The following is a 17,572-nucleotide window of genomic DNA, read 5'->3' on the forward strand; positions in this document are numbered from 1 at the left end:
GGGCGTGGCTGCAGTTGTTGAAGGGGGTGGGGCCGAGGGGCGGGGCTGAGGATGAGAGTGGCTTAACCCCAGCGGGCGGGAGAGGAGCCAGAGGGAACCTGAGCTAAGTGTTTGTGAGTCCGGTGAAGGCAGACAAGGATAACTTTCTTCGTCTTATTGTTTGTCTTTGTCGTTTAACACTTTACTTGAGTAGACTTGAGTTTCTCATGCATTCCTATGCATTACAAATGTAATTTTACTTTTAATTGTTCATTATTAATTCAGGCACTGCATCCACGATGTACTGTATTTTAAAATCAAACAGAGCAGAAAGGTTTATGGTGCCACTTTCTCCCAGTTTCCGAACTCCCCTCAACCGCTGTACCAGTTAATTATGTATCCTTCCAAAGACCATCCCCGTATACACACATAAAGCAAGATCTAAACATTAGGAAACGGAAGAAACCAAGAGGCACCCACGCCACAACAATGAGTATTACTGTATTAGAGATAAATTGAGGCATAGGAGAGGGTTAGACCACGAAGTACCTAAAAAATCTAGATCTGGAACTCTATTATTTCCTCGAGGGGTTCTCAAACTTTGGGTCTCAGTACCTCTATATTCTTGAAAATTATTGAGGATTTCCAAGAGCTTTTGTTTGTGTGGATTATATGTATTGATAATTATTGTATTAGAAATTAAAACTGAGTCCCTGCTGATCAGTAGTGGGATTGTGCCTGTGAATAGCCACTGCACTCCAGCCTGGGCCACAGAGTGAGGCCTGTCTCTAAAAAAAAAAAAAAAAAAAAAAAAAAGAAACTAAAACTGAGAATGTTTTAAATGTTTATTAATTCATAAAATAATAATCTATTACATGTTGACATTATATATTTTTTAATTATCTAAAACAAATAGTGAGAACAGTGGCATTATTTTATATTTTTGCAAATGCTTTAATATCTGGCTTAATGGAAGACAGCTGTATTCTCATATCTGTTTCTGTGTTCAAGCTGTTGTAATGTGTTGATTCAAGTACATGAAGAAAACCCAGCTTCACACAGGTATGTAGTTAGAAAAGAAGATTGTCTCAGATCCCTGAGTGGCTCTGCAGATCACACTTTGAGAACCGCTGCACTAGGGCAGCACTGCTTCTGCCCACAACATGCCCAAGGTGGGACTGGGAAGAGACTCATGGGTAAGGCCAACATAGCTACCATCATTCCCATTTTGCAAATGAGAAAAATAAGGGTAAGAGAGGTTGAGTGGAAAACAGCTATTGCTTCACTGCTTAGAGGGTCAAACAGGTCCTTAGCAAGAACATAGACAAAAGAACTTACGCAGCCCAGGGCAGGCCAGGGCATTACATGGTACTGATTTTGTGGTGAGTGTCCCAAGAATCCAGAAAAAACAGTCCCCTGCCTATCCTGCCATCTGGAAGCTGCCAGAGTTGCAGAGGACTGAGTTTAACCTTGAAAAACTCTGAGACTTTGGACATGCCAACAGAGACGCTTCTAGTGGAAGGAAAGGAGAAGATACTAGTTTACATTTGTGTAGAGCTTACAGTGTGTGGTTTATAAAGTGCATCAGTCCAGTAGGGGCACAGTAACTCACACCTATAATCTCAGCAATTTGGGAAGCTCAGGCAAGAGGATGGCATGAAGCCAGGAGTTCAAGACCAGCCTGGAGAGCAAAGCAAGACCCTCCTCTCACATTTCTGCAAAAATAAAAATAAATAAAAAATTATCCAGACATGGTGGTATGCACCTATAGTTCCAGCCTACTCAAGAGGCTAAGGCAGGAGGATATCTTTAGCCCAGGAGTTCAAGGCTGTAGTGAGCTATGATTGCGCCACTGCACTCCAGCCTAACAGAGTAAAACCCTGTCTCTAAAAAAATTAGTTAATTAATTAAAAAATAAAGTGTATCACTCTTTGAACTGTCTTTATTTACAAATTCCGGGGGTGTTCTGGGGACACTGAGGAGAGACCCTTCTGGCCAGAGCAAAGGGTGAAGATGGTACAAAAAAGTTAAGCTGGGCGTGGTGACACACGCCTGTAATCCCAGCACTTTGGGAGGCTGAGGTAGGCAGATCACCTGAGGTCAGGAGTTCAAGACCAGCCTGGCCAACATGGTAAAACACTGTCTCTACAAAAATACCAAAAAAAAAAAAAAAAATTTGCCGGACGTGGTAGCATGCGCCTGTAGTCCCAGCTACTTGGGAAGCTGAGGCTGGAGAATCCCTTGAACCCTTGAGGCAGAGATTGCAGTGAGCCGAGATCGTGCCACTGCACTCCAGCCTGGGTGACAGAGAGAGACTCCATCTCAAAAAAAAAAAAAAAAAAAAAAAAAAAAGACACAGTGGCTAGGACTAAAGATGGGATGAAATGGAATAAAGGAACCAAAGTACAATTTGGAAGTTTTGGGGACAGGTGGCTTTTTATTTATTTTCCCAGGCAGCCTGGGGGAAGTGAAGAGAGCACAGGTTTCGGAACAAAGAGACTGGATTTGAATCCCAACTCTGCCGTTTACAAGCTATGTGACCCCAGGCAAGGTACCTATGCTCTCTGAGCCTCATCTGTAATGTGGCAATAACCATGTTACCTCATCTGGTAGCCCTGTGAGTTAGCATATAAAGTGCTTCGCAAATAATTGCCTCTTGACAAAGTCATACTGAAATTAATTGAGGTGTTATTTTTTATTACTATTATTTTTTGAGCCAGAGTCTTGCTCTGTTGCCCAGGCTGGAGTGCAGTGACGTGATCTTCGGCTCACTGCAACCTCCACCTCCTGGGTTCAAGCAATTGTCCTGCCTCAGCCTCTCAAGTAACTGGGAGTACAGGTGCCTGCCATCACGCCTGGCTAATTTTTGTATTTTTAGTAGAGACAGGGTTTCACCATATTGGCCAGGCTAGTCTCTTGGCCAGGCTGGTCTCGAACTCCTGACCTCATGATCTACCCGCCTTGGCCTGCCAAAGTGCTGAGATTACAGGTGTGAGCCACCACGCCCGGCTGAGGTTTTAATTTTATTTGTTTATTTATTTAGAGACAGAGTCTCGTTCTGTCGCCCAGACTGGAGTTCAATGGCATGATCTCGGCTCACTGCAACCTCCGCCTCCCCAGTTCAAGTGATTCTCCTGCCTCAGCCTCCCGAGTAGCTGGGATTACTGGCACGCGCCACCACACCCAGTTAATTTTTTGTATTTTTAGTAGAGACGAGGTTTCACCATGTTGAAACTCCTGAACTCAAGTGATCCTCCTGCCTTGGTAATTGAGGTTTTAGATTTTCCCATTAGGACCTCTGGTGTCTCCTGCACCTTTTCCTCAATTAAAAGTCAACAGTCAGGCCAGGCGCAATGGCTTATGCCTGTAATCCCAGCACTTTGGGAGGCTGAGGTGGATCACTTGAGCTTAAGAGCTCAAGAGTTCAAGACCAGCCTGGCCAGCATGGTGAAACCAACCCCATCTCTACCAAAAATACAAAAATTAGCCAGGCATCATGGTGCACATTGGGTCCCAGCTACTACTTGGGAGGCTGAAGCAGGAGGATCACTTGAACCAGGGAGGTGGAGGTTGCAGTGCCACTGCACTCCAGCCTGGGAGACAGAGCGAGACTTTGTCTCAAAAAACAAAAACAAAAACAAAAAAGTCTATAACTGTCTGGTTTCAGAAGTAGCAGCACAAAATTGCCTTTGTGCTCTTTTGAAATAAAATGTGTGTGTGCATGTGCATGTGTGTGAGTGTGGTTGTGTATCTATGGATTTCTTCACCTCTAGAAAACCCTAAAAAACCTCACTCAAGGCCAGGCGTGGTGGCTCACGCCTGAATCCCAGCACTTTGGGAGGCCGAAGCAGGCGGATCACGAGGTCAGGAGATCGAGACCATCCTGGCTAACATGGTGAAACCCTGTCTCTACTAAAAATACAAAAAAATTAGCCCAGCGTGGTGGCAGGCGCCTGTAGTCCCAGCTACTCGGGAGGCTGAGGCAGGAGAATGGCATGAACCCGGGAGGCAGAGCGTGCAGTGAGCCGAGATAGCGCCGCTGTACTCCAGCCTGGGCGACAGAGCGAGACTCTGTCTCAAAAAAGAAAAACTCACTCAACTAATTTTTTCACACTTTCTAAAAACTTGCTTTTTTTTTTTTTTTTTTTTGGTAACAGATTTATTGAGATATACTTATCTACTATAAAAGTCAACGTTTTTTTCTTTTTTTGAGATGGAGTCTTGCTCTGTCTCCAAGCTGGAGTGCAGTGGCGCAACCTCGGCTCACGGCAACCTCCGCCTCCTGGGTTCAAGCGATTCTCCAGCCTAAGCCTCCTGAGTAGCTGGGTTTACAGGCGTGTGCCACCACACCCAGTTAATTTTTGTATTTTTCATAGAGACGGGGTTTCACCATCTTGGACAGGATTGTCTCGATCTCTTGACCTCGTGATCCACCCGCCTCGGCCTCCCAAAGTGCTGGGATTACAGGCATGAGCCACCGTGCCCAGTCAAAAGTCAACCTTTTTAAAATGTACAATTCAGTGGTTTTTAGTATGTTTACAAAGTTGTTTATCCATCACCATTATCTAATTCCAGAACATTTTTATTGCCCCCAAAAGATAGCCCAGGCACATAGCAGTTGTATTTTCACCAAAATGTCTTTTTTTTTTTTTTTTTTTTTTTTTTTTTTTTTTTTTTTAACCTCTGCTGCTGATACCCAGGCAAACAGGGTCTGGAGTGACCAAAATGTCTTAAACTTGATGGAGCTTATGCTGAGGAATTTTTATTTATTTATTTATTTATTTATTTATTTATTTATTTATTTATTTATATGTTTTGAGGCAGTCTCTTGGTCTGTCACCCAAGCTGGAGATCATATCTTACTGCAACTTGGAACTCCTGGGCTCAAGCAATCCTCCCCGCTCAGCCTCCTAATGTGCTAGGATTACAGGTGCAAGCCACTGCACCCAGTCAAGTTTATATTTTTTATTTATTATCGATTGATTTTTTGAGACAGGGTCTTGCTGTTTTCCAGGCTGGAGTGCAGTGGTATGATCACGGCTCACTGCAGCCTCAACTTCCCGGGCTCAAGCAATCCTCCTGCCTCGGCCTTCAGAGTAGATGGGACCCTACAGGCATGTGCCCTGCCCATTTAAAACTTTTTTTAGGATCTCACCCTGTTGTCTAGGCTGGTCTCAAATATTCCTCTCAAGTGATCCTCTCACCACCTCAGCCTTCCAAAGTGCTGGAATTATAGGTGTGAGCCACCATGTCCAGCCTCAGGTGAGAATTTAAAGGATAAATCTATTTCTTCCCCATCCCCAGAGCCTACCATGGGAGACAAGGAGGCCCTCTACATGGCCTCAAATGTACAGGTGGATATTATCTCTGAATGAGTTTATCTAAATAGGTGGGGACTGGGGAGCTGCTGATGCAATTGTGACCCCACAGACACAGGAAACTTTAGATTCATACCTGATGTACTTCCAGGATCAAACATGAAAGATATCCCACATGTGGGCAACCCAGTCTCTGAATTTTTTAAATTAATCGATATTACTGGAGTTTGAAAGAAATGAATGCCGGACACAGTGGCTCACACCTGTAATCCTAGCACTTTGGGAGGCCGAGGTGGGTGGATCACTTGAGGTTGGGAGTTTGAGACTAGCCTGACCAACACAGTGAAACCTTGTCTCTACTAAACATACAAAATTAGCCAGGCATGGTGGCACATGCCTGTAATCCCAGTTACTTGGGAGGCTGATGCAGGAAAATCACTTGCATCCAAGAGGTGGAGGTTGTAGTGAGCCGAGATTGTGCCATTGCACTCCAGCCTGGGCAAAAGAGGGAAACTGTCTCAAAAAAAAAAAAAAAAAAAAAAAAATGGCCAGACTCAGTGACTCATGCCTGTAATCCTAACATTGTGGGAGGCCGAGGCAGGTGGATCACTTGAGGTCAAGAGTTCAAGACCAGCCTGGCCAACATGGTGAAACCCTGTCTCCACTAAAAATACAAAAATTAGCTGAGCGTGGTGGTGCACACCTGTAATCCCAGCTACTTGGGAGGCTGAGACAGGAGGATCGCTTGAATCCGGGATGTGGAGGTTGCTGTGAGCAGAGATTATGCCACTGCACTCCAGCCTGGCCAACAGAGCCAGGCTCCGTCTCAAAAAAAAAAAAAAAAAAGGAAGTGGTCCAGTGTTCCTGACCTAGGGGTATCCCTTCTGCAGTCATCGATTCCAATGTTCAGCCACTTTGGCTTCCCAAAACCCATTCTTTCTAATCACCTGCAATCACCTGCTGCCCCTGTTCCCTCTAGTTGTGTCTTTCCCAGGGGAAGAGGGAAGCTGGTTTCCACCCTCTGTGATGTAGCCACTCATGCTAGATCTATATCGTTGTAAGGATAATAGCCCCTTACATTTAGATAACACTTTTCCACTTCACAAAGCACTTTAACAACAATTACCCTCATTTAAGCTGAGCCACAGCCCAGTGATGGAGGCAGCCTGCTTATTATTCTTATCTACATTTTACAGATGAAGCTGAGGCTCAAAGAGGTTGAGTGACTTCCCTGAGGTCCTATAGCCAGGACCTGGTGGAGCTGGGACTAGAACACAAGATCCTGGTTACTGGCCCTCTGCATTTTCTCCTGCACCTGTTGGCTTCCTGCACTCCTAAAGAATGCAAGGTGTCCCTTGGACACCCACCCTTTATCAGCACATCTGCTTAACTCATTGTGGGGTGAGCAGCATCCATCTCCTGAGCTCCTGAAATATAAGGCAGAATGTGTTGAGAAAATGATCATAATAACAGATAGCATGTTTACGTGTCCAGGCTGTGTCAGGTGCTGTGTTACGCGTCTTTTAGAGATGTTATCTCTAATACCACTGCCATACACAGTAGGCATTATTATGCCTATTTTACAAAGGAGGAAGCAGCCTCAGAGTAGCTACCTTGTCCAGAGTGATCTGCTGTATCTCTAGAAATTTCTCTGGCCTCTCACAGTTGTTGGGAACAGGTCACTGTGCCTAGGCTTTGACATCAGGCATACCTGCCTAGGCTTTGACATCATGCATACCTTGGTTTAAATGCTAGCTCTAAACACCAGCTTGCTGTATGACCATGAGCTCTGAGCCTGTTGTCCAAAAAAATAGGAGGAAAATCCCTTCATTCAGAGACCGCTCTACTGAGGATTGACTATCAGGCCTAGCCAAGGCATGGCTGATGGGAAAGGCAATTAAGCACCACGCTGGATTCAGGAAGGTGCCAGGGGCATTAGGGCTGGAGAGGAGTAGCAGGCTAGCAGTGTGTCTGTCTGCCCAGTATGCTGGAGGGATCCATGCTTTAGTTTTAGTATTTCCCTCATTTGGAGATCTTGTCAGGTGATGCCTTTTGTGTGTAGCTATAGACTTCAGAAAATGAGGTACAGCTTGCTCAGTGTTACATAGGCCTAATAAAGTCATCTATTGAAACCGGTATTATTTTCTGCCTACTTACTACAATTCAACACCTGTCATTCACGTCTTTCTTCCTCTTGATCCTGATATTTAGTAGAAGATTCTTCATGGGTACCACTCCCCATAACCCCTGGACTTCAGGTGAAAGCAACCATCAAAGTGGGTAGGATGCTTAATGCCACACCATACCTGGTGGGATGTGCTGGTTTTCATAGCTTGAGCTCAACCAGAGAGAGCACTTTTGAAATGGAAATGCACTGTCATCCAAACAGTGAATGTTGTGCCCTGCTCTGTGCCAGCCACAGCCCAAGGCAAAGAACACTGCGTACAGATCCTGGGAGCCAAGTCCTCACCAAGTTGAGGCAAGAGATAAGAGGCTCCCTCTGCCCAGGGGAACCTCTTACCTCTCTTGGGTGGAGCCCAGATTTTTACGATGACTGGGTGGGCACTGTTGGATTCAGGGTGGAAGATGCTGACTTGACTCTTGGGCATCTGATTCTCCATGCAGGCTTTAGACAAGCTACTTGGCTTCCATTTATCCATCAATGAATTCATTCAGAAGTATTTGTCCAGCTCCTGGTATGGCCCTGGCTTTGGACTCAGGGGTGAACAAGGGCAGACTTCATGGAGTTCCCATCTAGCCATGGGATCCACCTGCCTTGGTGACAGCTCCTTGCATCTGTATCTTCTGGCTGGGTTTGGATGGGTAATTCATCTATCCACACTGAACTGGACTCAGAAGCTGTGGGGTAGCAATAACGAGCAATGTAGATTGGATTGCACCATCACTCTTTCTTCCATGGTTCCCCATAACTCTTGGGATCTTGAATAAGGCCCTGCATGGTCTATCCTCCTCTCCTACCCTCTCTCTCACACTTTCTGTGCTCCGATTCCTCAAACAGGCCATGCTTCCTCCCATTCTAAGGTCTTTGCACATGCTATTCCCTTTACCTTGTTGTTCTCTGTGGTGAACAGACTTTAAGGTTGCCCTCATGATCCCCACATCCTGGTGCTCACATCCTTAAGTGTGGGTTGGGCCTGTGATTCCAAATGGCAAAGGTGATGGTATGTCACTCCTGTGCTTATATTAAGTTATGTAAGATTCCATCTTGCCAGTAGACTCACTCTAGATTCTTCTGTCATGCACACCAGCTTTAAATAAACATGAGTCCTATAGCCACAGGAAATAAACTCTGCTAAGAACCAAGAGAACTTGGAAGTGGACCCTTCCCCAATTAAGCCTCCACATGAGAACTCATCCCTGGCTCATATCTTAATTGAAGCACTGTGAGGGACCCACTTCTGCAGAAACTGCAATATAATAACTGTGTTGTTTTGGGCTGGGTGCAGTGGCTCACACCTCCCAGCACTTTGGGAGGCCAAGGTGGGTGGATCAACTGAGGTCAGGAGTTTGAGACCAGATTAGCCAACATGGTGAAACCTTGTCTCTACTAAAAAAAATACAAAAAAAATTAGCCTGATGTGGTGGTGTGTGCCTGTAATCCCAGCTACTCAGGAGGTTGAGGTAGGAAAATCACTTGAACCTGGGAGGCGTAGGTTGCAGTGATCGGAGATTGTGCCATTGCACTCCAGCCTGGGAAACAAGAGCGAAACTCCATCTCAAAATAATGATAATAATAATAATAATAATAATAATAATAATTCTGTTGTTTTCACTGGGTGCTGTGGCTCACGCCTATAATCCCAGCACTTTGGGAGGCCAAGGCAGGTGGATCACCTGATGTCAGGAGTTCAAGACCAGCCTGGCCAACATGGTGAAACTCCATCTCTACTAAAAATATAAAAATTAAAAAAAAAATAAATTAGCTGGGTGTGGTGTCAGGTGCCTGAATCCCAGCTACTCAGGAGAGTGAGACAGGAGAATTGCTTGAACCCAGGAGGCGGAGGTTAGAGTGAGCTGAGATCATGGCATTGCACTCTAACCTGGGCAACAAGAGCAAAACTACATCTCAAAATAATGATAATAATAATTGTGTTGTTTTTGCTGGGCTCAGTGGCTCACACCTGTAATCTCAGCACTTTGGGAGGGTGAGGCGGGTGGATCACCTGAGGTCAGGAGTTCAAGACCAGCCTGGCCAACATGGCAAAACCCCATCTCTATTAAAAATACAAATATTCGCCAGTGTAGTGGCAAGCACCTGTAGTCCTAGCTACTCGGGAGACTGAGACAGGAGAATTGCTTGAACCTGGGAGGCGGAGGTTGCAGTGAGCCAAGATTATGCCACTGCACTCCAACCTGGGCGACAGAGCAAGACTCCTTCTCAAAATAATAATAATAAAAATAATTGTGTTATTTTAAACCATTGAGCTTGTTGTTTGAAAAAAAAAGACTGAGCAAATTCATTATTATTTCTTATATGCAGCACAGGAAACTAATGTATTCTCTAATATTCACCAAGTTGACTCCTATGCACCCCTTGTAATCCCATTCCCAGTCAGATTCATTTTGTCAGGGAAGCCCTCCCTACCCTCTCTGCCAAGACCCAATCTACTTGTGATAGGCTTTCATGTCCCTGTGTGCCTCTCCTCCACAGGACCTGTCCGGTTATAATTGTGTGAGGATTCAATTAATATCTGCCCCTCCACTAAAATTGTATGTTCTATGAAAGCAGCCTGTCATATTCTCCACTTTTTCTCAGGGACTAGCACAGTGTCTGGCACATGTAAGGTGGTCAATAAATATCTTTTGAATAAATAAATGATTTGTAGGACATTCAGAGTGAGGAGAAGTGGAGTGATAGGCAGGGGCTGGATTGCTCAGTGGTTAGAGGCTAAAATGGCACACGGAAAAGTTTAATGATGTAGTCCTAAAAACTCACTGGTTTTGTTTTTCTTTTCTTTTTTTTTTTTTTGAGACAGAGTCTCCCTTTGCTGCCCAGGCTGGAGTGCAGTGGTGTGATCTCAGCTCACTGCAACCTCTGCCTTCTAGGTTCAAGCAATTCTCCAGCCTCAGCCTCCTGAGTAGTTGGGATTACAGGCACCTGCCATCATACTTGGCTAATTTTTGTATTTTTAGTAGAGACAAGGTTTCACTATGTTGGCCAGGCTGATCTCAAACTCCTGACCTCAAGTGACCTACCCTCCTTGACCTCCCAAAGTGCTGGGATTACAGGCATGAGCCACTGTGCCCAGACAAAACTCACTTTTATTGTGACATATCTGAACAACTGGAGCTAAAGCATGTTTAGGAACATCCTTGATGGGAATACGTTTCCATAAAACAGTCACACTGAGCCACCCCAGGGCTTGGCTTCTCTTGGAAACTCCAGGGTCCTTCCTCCTTCTAGAAGAACATCTTGTATTCTGATCTCCAGATAACTTTCTTAACCATATCCTCCCTGTGAATTCTACCTTCATGGTCAGAGAAGGGAAATGCAGGGGGAGAAGAGAGGGGTGCAGTGAGGAGGAGGGAGCTACAGCTTGGCAGTAATAAAGCCCACAAAATGCCAAATAGCTGATAGATAGAAAGGTGAGTCCATGGGGTGCTATGGATGGAATTCCCCTCAAAATTCTCATGTTGAAGCCCTAACCTTTCAAGTGATTGTCTTTGGAAATGGAGCCCATAAAAAGTTAATTATGGTTAAATGAGGCCGTGAGGGTAGAACCCTAATTCAATAGGACTGGTGCCCTTTTAAGAACAGGAAAAGAGGCCAGACGTGGTGGCTCACACCTGTAATCCCAGCACTTTGGGAGGCCAAGGCGGGCGGATCACCAGGTCAGGAGATTGAGACTATCCTGGCCAACATGGTGAAACCCTATCTCTACTAAAAATACAAAAATTAGCTGGGCATGGTGGCATGTGCCTGTAATCCCAGCTACTCAGGAGGCTGGAGCAGGACAATCACTTGAACCAGGGAGTCGGAGGTTGCAGTGAGCCGAGATCATGCCACTGCACTCCTAGTGAGACTCTGTCTCAAAAAAAAAAAAAAAAAAAAAGAACGGGAAGAGAACCTGGAGTAAGCATGTGAGGACACAGCAAGAAGGTGGCCATCTACAAGCCAGGAAAAGAGCCCTCACCAGAACCATCAGCCAGCACCTTGGACTTCTCAACCTCTAGAACTGTGAGAAAGTACATTTCTATTGCCTAAGCTACCTGGTCTATGGTATTTTGTTATGGTAGCCTGAGCTAAGATAAAGCATTATCCAAAAGGCCCCATTTTGTGCTATAAAAATAAAGTTGAGAGGCTTCAGCATTCTTAGTCTTGTGTTCTCCAGTATCTTCAACTGGACTTTCTCTGTCCCTTCTGTTTTGTTGGCATCAGAGGTTAAATATGTCCAAGTCTCTCCAGCCTTAAACCTTCCCCAGGTCCTAGCTATGACCATGCTTTCCTCTTTCTTTCCAGCCAAGCTTCCTAAAAGCATTGTCTACACTTGCCAAACACTGTCTCATTTCCATCCATTCACTCCTCACTTACGTTTTGACCTCTACTCAGTCAGAAACTGCTTTGATGTTACATCCAGTGGATATTTTGGTCCTCCTCTGACTGTTCTCTTTTTTTGACCCTTTGTCCTCCCTCAAATTTCTGGACACTGGTCTCTTCTGCTTTTCCTTGTTCTTTCTTGGCATCTTCTTTTTTTTTGAGATGGAGTCTGGCTCTGTCGCCCTGGCTGGAGTGCAGTGGCGCGATCTCGGCTCACTGCAAGCTTCGCCTCCCGGGTTCACACCATTCTCCTGCCTCAGCCTCCCGAGTAGCTGGGACTACAGGCACCTGCCACCATGCCAGGCTAATTTTTTGTATTTGTAGTAGAGACGGGGTTTCACCGTGTTAGCCAGGATGGTCTCAATCTCCTGACCTCGTGATCCGCCTGCCTCGGCCTCCCAAACTGCTGGGATTACAGGCGTGAGCCACCGCGCCCGGCCTTCTTTTTGTTTTTGTTTTCGTTTTAAGAGGGCCTCCCTCTATTGCCCAGACTGGAGTACAGTTTTGTGATCTGGGCTCACTGCAGCATAGACCTTCTGGGCTTAAGCAATTCTCCTGCCTCAGCCTCCCACAAAGCTGGGATCACAGGTCCATGCTACCACATCTGGCTAATTTTTTTTTTTTTTACGGAGTCTTGCTCTGTCACCAGGCTGGAGTGCAGTGGTGCAATCTCAGCTCACTGCAGTCTCCACCTCCCAGGTTCAAGTGATTCTCCTGCCTCAGCCTCCTGAGTAGCTGGGATTACAGGTGCGTACCACCATACCCAGCTAATTTTTTTTTTTTTTTCTATTTTTAGTCAAGACAGGGCTTCACCACCAGGATGGTCTCAATCTCCTGACCTTGTGATCTGCCCGCCTCGGCCTCCCAAAGTGCTGGGATTACAGGCGTGAGCCACCATGCCTGGACACATCTGGCTAATTAAAAAAAAAATTTTGGCTGGGCACGGTGACTCACACCTGTAATTCCAGCACTTTGGGAGGTCAAGGCGAGAGGATCACCTGAGGTCAGGAGTTTGAGACTAGCCTGGCCAAATGGTGAAACCCCATCTCTACTAAAAACTACAAAAATTAGCCAGGCATGGTAGCGGGTGCCTGTAGTCCCAGCTACTTGGGAGGCTGAGGCAGGAGAATCACTTGAACCCAGGAGGCAGAGGTTGCAGTGAGCCGAGATCATGCTGTTGCACTCCAGCCTGGGTGACAGAGTGAAACTCCATCTCAAAAAAAAAAGTTTTTTTTGTTTCCTTTTGTTTTTATAGAGACGAGGTCTCACTATACTGTCTAGGCTGGGCAGTGAACTCCTGGGCACAAATTGTTATCTTTTAACTGTTCTGTTAATAAATCAATCCTCCTGTTTCCCCTATCAGTCTCTCTGGTCCTGTTTCCTGCAACAAAATGATCCTCCTGCCTTGGCCTCTCAAAATGCTGGGATTACAATCATAAACCACCATGCCCTACCCTTTCTGGTGTTTATCTCCAGTCTGCTGCCCTACTGCCCCTCACAGAAATGTTGATGTTCCCCAGGTTTTGCCCTTGGTCTTCTTCTTTTCTCAGTCCACACCTCCCTCAGCCACACACACACTCCTATTGCTTCAGCTTCTTCCAATGGTTCCCAAATCTGTAGCTTCAGCCTAGATTCCTCGCTGAGCCCCCAGCTCAGATATCTAACTTCCCCCAGGTGTCCCTCTAACTGGATGTCTCCTAAACAAAGCCTGCTGTCTCCCCCTGCCAGCTCCCCCCTCCCCTGCATGCCCTCTCTTGGTACATAACATCACGATCCTTCTGATCATTCCAGCCAAAAACTAAAGGTCAACCTCAATTCCTCTTTTTCCTTATTCCTCATATCTAATCAGTTACAATGTCTTGTCTTTTCTTTCTCTTAAATATTTACGTGCCTCTCTCTGTTTCTGTCTTTTCTGCCTCTTAGTCCCATAGGGAGAACCTGAAAGATTGTGATGTATCTGTTGGCTCTGTATGGCTTAAAAACAAAACAAAACAGGCAAAAGGGAAAGGATCAATGGATGCACAGGGGTAATGGTTTTTTGTGCTTTGTTTCCCTCCCTCCCTTCCTTCCTTCCTTTCTTTTTTTTTTTTTTTTTTTTTTTTTTTTTTTTTTGTATTTTCAGTAGAGATGGGGTTTTGCCATGTTGGCAGGGCTGGTTTCTAACTCCTGATCTCAAGTGATCCACCCATCTCGGCCCGCCAAAGTCCTGGGATTACAAGCGTGAGCCACCACGTGTGGCCTTAGTCTATTCCATTTATAAGAAATGTTGGTATTAGCCACTGTGATTGGCACTAGCTGACATGGTTCCCAATGATTTCAACCTCCTGGTATTCTTGCCCTGTGTAATTCAGTCCCCTTGAGTGTGGGCTGGACCTAGTGACTTGCTTCTGTTGAATAGAATATGACAAGAGTATTTAACTGCCCAACAGATTCACCTTGCCCACTGCCTAGACAGAGCTGATTTATCAAGACGGGGAATTGCAATAGAGAAAGAGTAATTCACACAGAGCTGGCTGTGCAGGAGACCAGAGTTTAATTATTACTCAAATTAGTCTCCCTGAGCATTGGGGGATCAGAGTATTTAAAGATAATTTGGCATGTAGGGGCTTGGGAAGTGGGGAGTGCTGATTGGTTAGCATGGAGATGAAATCATAGGGTGTTGAAGTGAGGTTTTCTTGCTGTCTTCTGTTCCTGGGTGCGATGGCAGAACTGGTTGAGCCAGATTGCAGGTCTGGGTGGTGTCGACTGATCCATGAGTGCAGGGGCTGGAAAATCTCTCAAGCACCGATCTTAGGTTTTACCATAGTGATGTTATCCCCAGGAGCAATTTGGGAAGGTTCAGACTCTTGGAGCCAAAGGTTGCATGGCCCCTAAACTGTAATTTCTAATCTTGTAGCTAATTTGTTAGTCCTGCAAAGGCAGACTGGTCAAGAAGGGAGTCTTTTTTTTTTTTTTAAAGACAGAGTCTTACTCTGTCACCCAGGCTGGAGTGCAGTGGTGCAATCTCGGCTCACCGCAACCTCCGTCTCCTGGGTTCAAGCGATTCTCCTGCCTCAGCCTCCTGAGTAGCTGGGATTACAGGCGTGCTACACCACGCCCGGCTAATTTTTGTATTTTCAGTAGAGACAGGGTTTCACCATGTTGGTCAGGCTTGTCTCGAACTATTGATCTCGTGATCTGCCCACCTCGGCCTCCCAAAGTGCTGCGATTACAGGTGTGAGCCACCGCGCCCAGCCACAAGAAGGGAGTCTTTTCGGGAAAGGGCTATTATCAATTTTGTTTTAGAGTAAAATCATGAACTGAACTCCTTCCCAAAGTTAGTTTGGCCTATGCCCAGGCATGAACAAGGACAGCTTAAGGATTAGAAGCAAGGGAGAGTCGGTTAGGACTGATTTCTTTCACTGTCATAATTTCCTCAGTTATAACTTAGCAAAGGCAGTTTCAACTATAGATGTCACAACCAGAATTGGATTCTAAAAGACTGACTCTTTTTTTTTTTTGAGATGGAGTCTTGCTCTGTTGCCCAGGCTGGAGTGCAGTGGTGTGATCTCTACTCACTGCAACCTCTGCCTCCTGGGTTCAAGCAATTCTCATGCCTGAGCCTCCCAAGTAGCTAGGACTACAGGCGCACGCCACCAACCCCAGCTAATTTTTGTAATTTTAGTAGAGACAGGATTTAACCATGTTGGCCAGGCTAGTCTCAAACTCCTGATCTCAAGTGATTCACCCGCCTCAGCCTCCCAAAGTGCTGGGATTACAGGCGTGAGCCACTGGGCCCAGCCCCAAGGCCCTATTTTTAAGGTTACTTTTTATCTATGGCAAATGATACGATTTTCCACTTGTGGAATGACATAAAATTTCTTTTTAAATTTTTTTTAAGTTAAAAAGTGAGAGCCGGATGCGGTGGCTCAAGCCTGTAATCCCAGCACTTTGGGAGGCTGAGACGGGCGGATCACGAGGTCAGGAGATCGAGACCATCCTGGCTAACATGGTGAAACCCCATCTCTACTAAAAAATACAAAAAACTAGCCGGGCAAGGTGGCGGGCGCCTGTAGTCCCAGCTACTCACGAGGCTGAGGCAGGAGAATGGTGTGAACCCGGGAGGCGGAGCTTGCAGTGAGCCGAGATCGCGCCACTGCACTCCAGCCTGGGCGACAGAGCAAGACTCCGTCTCAAAAAAAAAAAAAAAAAAGTGAGTCAAAGGACAAATGTAAGTAAATAATACCATAGTGTGTTGGTAAAGTATTTCCTTCAGAAAAAAAAAAGATCATGATTTGTGGTGTGTGCTGATTTCTAAGGTGTTAAGTTCTCCTGCCATGCCTATTTCTAGTAATCCAGGTGATGGCACTGTACCCAGAGCTGGGAAAAGATGGGCAGAAGGAGCAAGCTCCAAGTCTGCACAAGTGACTCCAGCTCACCACTGGGTGGGGCTCAGATATAGCAAAAATCAGCAAGGTGGTATGGCAACAACTGAAGCTTGAGAAATGCTTTTTGAGTCACCTTTGATTAGAATCGTATTTTTCCATAGCAGAGCACAACTGCCTTGAGGGCGTTGACTACTTCTTGCTAATTTTCGTAAACCTGCAGTACCTGGCAGGGTTAAGAGGGGTGGGCACCTCTCAACAGGCTGAACCTTCTGGAAGAGGTACTGGGGAAACTACTCTTCTGTCTTAGGATGGCAGTGACTTGGAGTGACCTCCAGTTCCTGGCTGTTGGTAGCTCAGCTCCAGGGAGAGGTGGGGCCCCAGGTGGAGGACACAGTAAGAAACAGGATGATGTGTGGGGGCAGGGTCTGACCCACACCTGTGGAAGGAAGGAACTTCATAGTTTTTTTTTTTTTTTTTTGAGACGGAGTTTTGCTTTTGTCACCCAGGCTGGAGTGCAATGGCCCAATCTTGGCTCACTGCAACCTCCGCCTCCCAGGTTCAAGTGATTCCCCTGCCTCGGGCTCCCAAGTAGCTGGAATGACAGGTGCCCGCCACCGCGCCTGGCTAATTTTTGTATTTTTAGTAGAGACAGGGTTTCACCAGGTTGGTCAAGCTGGTCTTGAACTCCTGACCTCAGGTGATCCGTCCACCTTGGCCTCCCAGAGTGCTGGGATTACAGGTATCAGCCACCGTGCCCGGCCTCTCTTCTTTTCTTTTCTTTCCTTTTTCCTTCCCTCCCTCCCTCCCTTCCTTTCCTCCCTCCCTGCTTTCTTGCTTTTTTTTTTTTTTTTGAGATGGAGTTTCACTCTTGTTGCCCAGGCTGGAGTGCAATGGCACAATCTCAGCTTACTGCAACCTCCGCTTCCTGGGTTCAAGTGATGCTCCTGCCTCAGCCTCCCTAGTAGCTGGGATTACAGGCACCCACTACAACACCCAGCCAATTTTTTGTATTTTTAGTCGAGATGGGGTTTCACTATGCTGGCCAGACTGGTCTTGAACTCCTGACCTCAGGCGATCCACCCGCCTCAGCCTCCCAAAGTGCTGGGATTACAGGCATGAGCCACTGCACCTGGCAAAGGTGATCTTCTTTCAAGAGGTGTGAGATAAGGGCCAATATGAGGAGAATAGAATGGAAAAGGAGAGATTTACAGTTTTACATTGTATTACAGCTACCGCAACAAAGTGCTACAGGCCAGGTATCTTACCAACAGAAATTCATTGTCTCACAGTCTGGAGTCTAGAAATCTGAAATCAAGGTATTCGTTGGGTCCTTCTGAGAGCTGTGAGGG

This window comes from Rhinopithecus roxellana, chromosome 11 (genome assembly GCF_007565055.1).
Source record: "Rhinopithecus roxellana isolate Shanxi Qingling chromosome 11, ASM756505v1, whole genome shotgun sequence".
In the NCBI taxonomy this organism is placed as follows: domain Eukaryota; kingdom Metazoa; phylum Chordata; class Mammalia; order Primates; family Cercopithecidae; genus Rhinopithecus; species Rhinopithecus roxellana.